Raw genomic sequence first — 8177 nt, 5'->3', positions numbered from 1 at the left:
CGGAGGCATGCCCTCTCTCAGAAACAGTCTCAGTATAAGCAGCTCAGGACTAAATCTGGCAGTTCTGTGATACCAGTGACCCAAGCTCGTCCAATCTTGTCAAGTGCTACCCTCAACATGTGGGTGCTATCTTGAGGCCTGAGTTGCCTGGTCCAACTCCTGCCACCATGCACATGCCCAGTCAGGGAGACAGTAAGTATGCATCTCTCTCTCAAGGATGCTGCCCAGAAGTGACACCCATCTCCTCCTTCCCCTCATTTCCATGGGCTAGAGAAGGTTGAAGTTTTGCACAGGAAGCCAGGAGAAGCCGTCTGGGACTAAGGAAGCTGGTGCCTCCTTAAGATTATGTTTCACGGCTAAAGAAAGCTGAAACGGCCTAGGGATGCAGCTCAGTGGTATAGCACTTGCCTGGTATGCAGCAGGTTGGATTCCCAGTACCACCACTGAGAAAGCGAGGTGGGGAGGGAGGATTAACAGAATGAAAGAAAGTGCCCGTCCTATTGTGTGTTCTTGGTTCAGATTTTTTTTTCCCTTGAGGCAGGTTCTTACACTATAGCCAAGGCTGACCTTGGACTCTTGGCAACCTCTGGCTTCAGGCTCCCACGTGCTGGGATTACAGGTGTATACCACCATGCCTCAGATTTTGATGCTAAACTTCAAGGTACTCTTCCTTCTTCCTATCATCTTTTGGTTCACAGTTCAGCTGACTTCTCTCCAGCCTCCTTCTTTCCATCCTCTTCTTGTGAAACTTCTAGACTAGGCCCCTGTCCCTATCACCTCTCTGGAGACTCCAGGTCCTCAAAATGGTAACTTGGACTTACCTTGAAAAGTGACAGTCTGCTTGGACTCCACTGTCTGCTGATCAATAAACTCTCCTAACTGGCCCCAGCAGGTCCCTTGAAGACACAGGGCCTACTCCTAGCTGTATATATATGTTCCTGCCTCTTCCATTCCTCTGCCCAAGGAACCCTCCAGAGACAGCAAGGAGGATACAGTGATCTTGGCCCCAGAATCTACCAGGAAGCAGATGGCCCGAGGGAACAGGTCACTTCCCTTTGACCTTCCCTTCCAGCTTGGCCCACCTGGGACAGCTGCCAAGGCACCTCCACACTTTCCCTTCCAAAGCCACCCTCCTCCCTTGCCCAATCTCTTCCCACCATTTAATGAAGTTCTCTGCCCCAGGCAGGCCTTATGCCTGCTGAAGAACCCTCCCCCCATTTCTGGCTGGGACCAGACAGAGCTGGGTAACCCTGGGCCTTCCTGGTAACCCATAGATCAAGGACGCTAAGCATCAGCCTTGTTCTGCTTTGATGAGTTGACGCTGCTTTTTCCAGTCACAAGGGCAAATGGAGGCCAAATTTCCATCAGGAAGAAAAGAGAAAAGCAGAGGGGGAGGGGATGGAGGATAAGGGGTGATCCCAAAGGCAGGAAGCCTCCTGCCAGGTTTAGTTTGAATCAACAGATGATTTAAAGCAGAGCAGATACAGCCAGGATCTCAAAGCCAGGTCAGGGGTGCCTTCAAAATCCAAGCAGAAAGGGGAAATGTCTCTTTTTAACAGGAATAAGGTTTAAGACAGGAGGAAAGGAGAATTACAGAGAATGAAACTCCAGCAGTGCCTGATGGAATCTCCCACAAAGGCCCTAAGCAGCTACCCCCAGGTTGCCTGACCCTGCCTGACCCAGGGTGACATTCCTGTGCCTTCTGCTCTCCCTGAGACACCAGGCTGGCTCAATATTAGGTGTGTGACTGGAGGTCCCAGCAGGAGAGAGCCTCGGGTCTTGTGACTCAGTAGATAGGGATCCCCCAGTCCACAAGGATTTGCATCCATTTGCCTAAGTTATGCATCAGCACAGACTCATAGTCTATATTTAGTTGCAAGGAAATAACTTCATCCTTTTTCAAACTGAAATGGAGGCCGTTTTAAGGTAGTCAGAGGTCTCCTCTTAATTATGGTGCGCCCAAAGCTGTAATATAATAATTCAAACAATTTTTACAGCCTTGGGGCATCCCAAAGAAAAGTTTCCTCTCTTTTTCTCCTACTGGTGAAGTTTTCAGCTTGTGAAGTGAGGAAATGAGACCCCTCCCAACGTTACAAAGTGAGAAAGGGTCTAGGGAGTTTCCAATAGTCCCTGTAAGTCTACTGTATTTGCTGTGAGAAAAGAGCTGAGGCACGGGTCACACAGGACAACATGACCAAGAAAATCGGGCAGAGGTTCAGTCTGTTCAAATTTAGCCTCTTCCTTTTTCTCCCTGCTCCCTTTACTTACAGTTTGCAAGCTGTCTGCAGGGGGCTGGTTCTGGGTGCAAGACTCTGAGTAGGGTCAAGGGTTACTAATAGAGGCATTATCTCCACAGGCCTTAAAGTGCTAATAACAACGGCAGTGTGATCAGGTCAAAACAGAAGAAGGCAGAATCATGCAGGGCATGGTGGGAGCGCAGAGGGGAATCACCCTGGGCCCAGAGAGTAGGTGTATAAGCTGAGTATGTCCAGAAAAGAAGAAGACGACGAAGAAGAAGGAGGAGGAGGAGGTGGAGGAGGAGGAGGAGGAGGAGGAGGAGGAGGAGGAGGAGAGCTCTTGAAGATGAGTAAAACTAGAAGGCTGGGGAGGAGGTTCCCTGGGTGTTCAGGAAGAGAGAGGCATGAGCAAGCATGGCGGCTTGAAGTAGCATGGCAGAGCCGAACCTGGCCACCCAGTCAGCGTTGGCTACACCTCGAGCTTGTCACCATCCTCAAGGCGCTTTTATGCTAACGGAGGCCTGATCCTTCTGAGGATACTGTCTCTGACTCCTCTGCGTGGGATTGGCGATGGCTGGAGGCCAGGGAGGAGGCAGTCGCAGGCATCCAGAAAAGTGAAGCACTCGAGCCAGGGCAGGGGTAGGAGAGAGAAGGAAGAGAGGTAGCGCTCAGAATAACCCAGAAGGTGAAGCAGTAGGACCAGCTGAGTGGATGAGGACCAAAGAGACAGGGAGAGCCCAGGCCACCTCTGAGGTGCCTGCTTCAGACACTGGTTTTTTATTTTGTTTTTTGTTTTTCAGTTGAGAGACTGAAATCCTTGGCTACCAGGGAAACAGAGGGAAGGGCAGATTTTTTTTTTTTAGACAACCAAATAGAGATGTTAGGCATCTCTCGGGCTGAGAAGCTTTCTGATTGGTGAGTCAAGGCAGCTCGGGCTGCTTTCAAACCCAGGCAGCATCCAGCAGCCTCCAGAGGGCTTAATTCAATTCAACAAATGCTGCTGAGCACCTACTTCTAATAGGGAGAGGGAAGAGAGAGGTCCAACAATGCCTACTTAAATCGTGTTAGCAGAGTGTTAAGTGCGTTCACAGTCGCCTTGTCTCCAGCCACAGCTGCCTCAAGAACCTGCCATTTACCTGCAGGGGTCTGAGAGGTCAAGTGATTTGTCCAAGTGTAAAGGGTAGTGCCAGGATGTGACAGACCGGAGCTGGAAGGTCCCTCTCTCTAAGACAAATCATCCCACAGCGAAATCGGAAGGTTGCGACTGATGTACAAACCATTTTAAGTGAAACAGGGAACACATTGGCTTACTTAACTAGAGAGCTCCTGAGTCAGCTGATTCCAGGCTCAGCTAGAGTGAGTTCTTAGCACGCTGTCAGTTCTCACACTTACTCATAAATGAGTAACTCCATCGGCTCCCTTAAGGCTCATCTTGGCTTAAGGCGGCATTGTTTGGCAGCTTTGGAATCCTACAGCCAGGGTTCAAATCCTGACTCCAGCAGCCAGGTGGGTGGTGATAAACCCACTGCTTAACTCTTTATTCTCCTGCTGGATTGCCCTCATGCCTGGGTTGGAGGCAGCACTTTCCTCAGACAAATACATCTCCCTTGGAGTTCATTTTTGGAGGCCCAGGGCCCATTTCTCACCTCGTAAAGTGGGGAGAGAAATCCCACATTCTCACCTTACAACTTTCTCTCGGGTTTTGTGCAATACTGGGAATGGAATGCAGGGCTTCAGGTGTACTAAACAAAGCCCTCCCTCTCCCCAACCCCCCTCTGTGACATCTGAGGGCCTTGTGGGGAGTAAAGGAGACTCTCTATACAACGTGTTTGTAACAGGGCCTAGCCCAAAAGTCAGCACCCTAAGATGGCACCTGTGATTCTCTGCACCTCTGAGCCTCTTAGGGTGGGTTCTATTTTCTTCCCTTCTATAAGCCCTTCCTACAGAGAGATGAACAGATACCCCCCCCCCATACACACACCATAACATCCTTATAGCTTCTGACCTCAGAAGAATGACTGCTCTCTGTCCCTGATCAGTCAGTGCTGGGTAGGTGTGTGCTTGCCCTGCATCCCACTCTGCAGTCAGAGGATGGAGAATTCCCACTAGCCAGCCTCATCCACGGCCCCCACCCTGTGGGAGTGCGGGCAAGAGGCCACAATTCACAGCTCTACTTAAGCCATAGAGAAGTAGAATTCCTTAAAGATGAGATGCCACTGACAATTATAGCACAGACCTGTAATCTCAGGTACTTGGGAGGCAGGGGATCCAGAATTCCAGGACAGCCTGGGACATATGGCAAGGCTCTTTTTGTCTCTGAGTCAGCTGGGGTTCACAGTGCCATGAGGATGAAATAACGCAAGCTCACCACTCTGTGTTAGGCCATGTTATAAAACATGGGACAGGAAGTGAGGACGATGGAGCCTCCTCTCTGTGAAAATATACATCAGACAAGAGAAGATGAGAACAAGTCACACTTGGCTGGAAGCTACAGTGAGACATGAACCTTAGACAAGGACCACTTAGAGCCCACGAGCCACATCTCTTTGCTGCAGCTGCTATGAAGAAAGTAATGTTGGGGCTGGAGTGTGGAGCAGGTGGAAATCTCCACACAGACCCATTCACCATGACCAAGTGTGTCAGGGAAGGAACCACCTGGCCTGACTGAAGGAGTGTGTGGGCTGGCTAGTTTCTATGTCAACATGAGACAGGATAAGTCATTTGGGAAGAGAGAACTTCAGTTGAGAAAATGGCCCCTTACCAGCATGGTCTGTGGGTAAGCCTGCAGGGCCTGTGGGGCATTTTCTTGATTAATGATAGGTGTGGGTGAGCCCATCCAACGGTGGGTGGTGCTGTTCCATGGGTGGATGGTCCTAGAGAGGATAAGAAAGCACACCTGGCTGTCGCCACAAATCTTTAATCCCAGCATGTGGGAGGCAGAGGCCATCGAATCTCTGAGTTTGAGGCTAGCCTGGTCTGGAAAGCAAGTTCCAGGTCAGCCAGGGCTACACAGAGAAATCCTGTCTTGCAAAACAAACAAACAAGACAAAACAAAACCCCAAAAAACATAAGGCATAAAGAGCAAGCCAGTAAGCAGCCTGCCTCGTGGCCTCTGCTTTAGTTCCTATCTGGATTTCCTGAGCTACAAGCTGCAAGATGAAATATAAAGCCTTTCCTCACCAAGTTGCTTTTTATCACAGCAGTAGAAACCCTAACCAAGACAAAAAGCAGAGCCAGAAAGTGGACTGCCACTGTCTGGGGAAGGATTGTGGAAGGGCTTTGGAATTTGGGCTAGAAAATCCACTGAGTGCTCAGCTTAGTGAGCTGCCATGGGAGCAGAGAGGACAGCACTGAGGGCCGTGCAGACGTTATAGGCCTGGCTTGTGAAGCTTCAGAAGAAAGACTCTGCAGGGGCTTTTGGAGCAAATATTTTAAACTAAGATTTGGTGGTTCTGGTCAGCTGGGGCTGGAAAAATCATCTGTGTTTAACAAGAGACCAGAGACACTAAAGTGAAACCTTCGATTTGTTAGGACAATGGATGCTGGTCAGCTGGGGCTGATTAAGAAGAGACAGGCATCACTGAGGTGAAATCTTCTGGGTCTGTTTCCCCAGCGTCAGCACACGGGAGCTGTGGTCCAGAGGGGGGCAAGGCTGCATCTCACGCTGGCAGCTGAACTTGATAAAGTAGGAGTGACCCAGGTGGTGCTGGTCTTGAAGGCATGAAGAGGTCATGGAGAGCACATGCTTGGCACCGTGCGGCAGTTCCCACAGAGAGCCCAGCAGAGGCTGTGGTGAAGGTGAAGCTGTAGTGGAGACCCAGGCATATTGGAGATACCAGTTCCATGGTTGGATCGGGCCTAAGCCGACAAGACAAGCTGTGTGTGCTGTAACACGATTGCTGCCAAGACCCTTTGGAACCCAGAGGACCATGAGCGGGTCCCAGGCACCAGGCATCCAACTTTTACATTATTGAATTTTGGGTTTGCTTTGATTTGGTTGTGACTATGTTATCGATTTGGGTTTTTTGGAGGACTTTGGATATTTTAGAGAGGCTTTTGAACTTTGAAAGACACTTTGGATGTTTTAAAGAGATAGACCTTTTAAAGTTTGAATTTTTAAAGACTGAGACTTAAAAGTTGGTGTGTGGAGCTGCAGAGATGAGTCAGCAGCTACATACACTTGCTGCTCTTAGAACCCAGGTTCTGTCTCCAGCACCCACATTTGCTTGTAACTCCTGTTCCAGGGGATTCTGGTGCCCTCCTCTGACCTCCAATGATCTTTAAACACACATGGTGCACCTACGTAAACTCAAGCACACACATACACATACAATAAAAGAAACATATTTTAAAGCTGGGATGTTTCACATTGTGATATTACTACTAATACATGATCTTAAAGAGTCAACAAGAAAGGAAAGATTATAGCTTAACAGTGATGTTTTTGTGTGTCAAGTTGACAAGGGGTCAATTGTGCCAACTAGTTTTAATGTCATCTTAACACGTGCTGGAGTCCTTTGGGAAGAAAGAATTTCTGTGGAGAGCATGCTCCCACTACACTGGCCTGTAGGGCATTCCTGATTAATTATGGATGTGGGTGGGCCCACACCACAGTGGGTAATACCATCCTGGACTGGTGGTTCTGGTGGGTGAGCAATGAGCAGTCCTCCTTTGTAGCCTCTGCTTCAGTTCCTGCCTCCAGGCTTCTGACTCGAGTTCCTGGACTGAGTCCTTAGACTACAAGTTACATGATGAAATAAAACCCCTTTCCCACTAAGGAGCTTTGCTCATGGTGTTTCAGCACAGCAACAGAAACCTTAGCTAAGACAGGGTATAAAACAGTCTTTAGACTGAAGCTGGGCTAATAGCACATTCAAAAAGCAGGTTGAGGTGAAGGAGTATCCAATTAATGGTGCAGAAAATAAGCAGTTCTACACGGATATTGAACTATAGAGACTGAGAGCTGAGGAGCACTGCAGGCCAGACGCTGCCCCTGCATTGGGTCCTGTAGTTCGGAGAACTGTCATCCAGGGGAGGAGGAGCCAGGGAAAGCAGGCAGCCAGATGGCAAAAGAAATTTAAAGAAGGCTCCTTAATTCTCGATTCCCCACAAACCCTCCAGAGACATCTGCATGACTTATGTGAACTCCAGTTCATCTAAGCCAAAGGAAATTGACTTTCTAAAAGTAGTTTAAAGTTATGACAAATGTGCAACCCTTCACAATATGTGTTCACTCCCGCGCTCGCAGTTAGCACCCGGCAGGCCCCGGATGGTGGTGAGCATCTTTAACTCCAGCACATTTAATATTTATTGAGTATTGTGCTGAGTTCTGGGGACTTGGTTCCTGACCTTGATAAGCTCAGGGTATGGTCCAAACTAGCATTCTGTTTATAACTGTTGATCACTATAAGTTTTCTATTATGGAGGAAAAAAAATAACTGAGTTTTTTTCCCCTGGTCACGGAAATGAAACCCAGGGCCTCATGCCTGGTAGATGCACACTTTAACCACTAGGCTATATCCCAAGCCTGATTGATGCTGCCTGCCTAAGATACTTTTTAAAAAAAATGTTCTTGGGACAAGTTTCATTTATCCTAGACTTTCCTAGAACTTGCTAGATAGTAGAGAAGGACCTTGAACTCTGACCCTCCTTCCTCTACCTCTCAGCAGGAAAATTTCCGGTGTGAGCCACTATGCCTGGTTGTGTACAGTGTGGATGCGGAACTTAGTGAGCCAACGGAGCTAGAAGTTTTTAGGTTGGTTGTTGGGATAGTTTTCTTGAAACAGAGCCTTGTAACGTAGTCCAGGCCTTGAACTCAAGATCGCCCTGCTTCTTCCTCCTGTGCTCAAATTCAGACACACATACACCACACCCACCTCACCAATCAGCACTTAAGGAGGAAAGGCTTATTTGGGGGAGGGGGAGGAGGAGGGTTCTGCT

Source organism: Meriones unguiculatus, chromosome 11 (assembly GCF_030254825.1).
Source record: "Meriones unguiculatus strain TT.TT164.6M chromosome 11, Bangor_MerUng_6.1, whole genome shotgun sequence".
Lineage (NCBI taxonomy): Eukaryota > Metazoa > Chordata > Mammalia > Rodentia > Muridae > Meriones > Meriones unguiculatus.
This window is presented reverse-complemented; position numbering follows the sequence as displayed.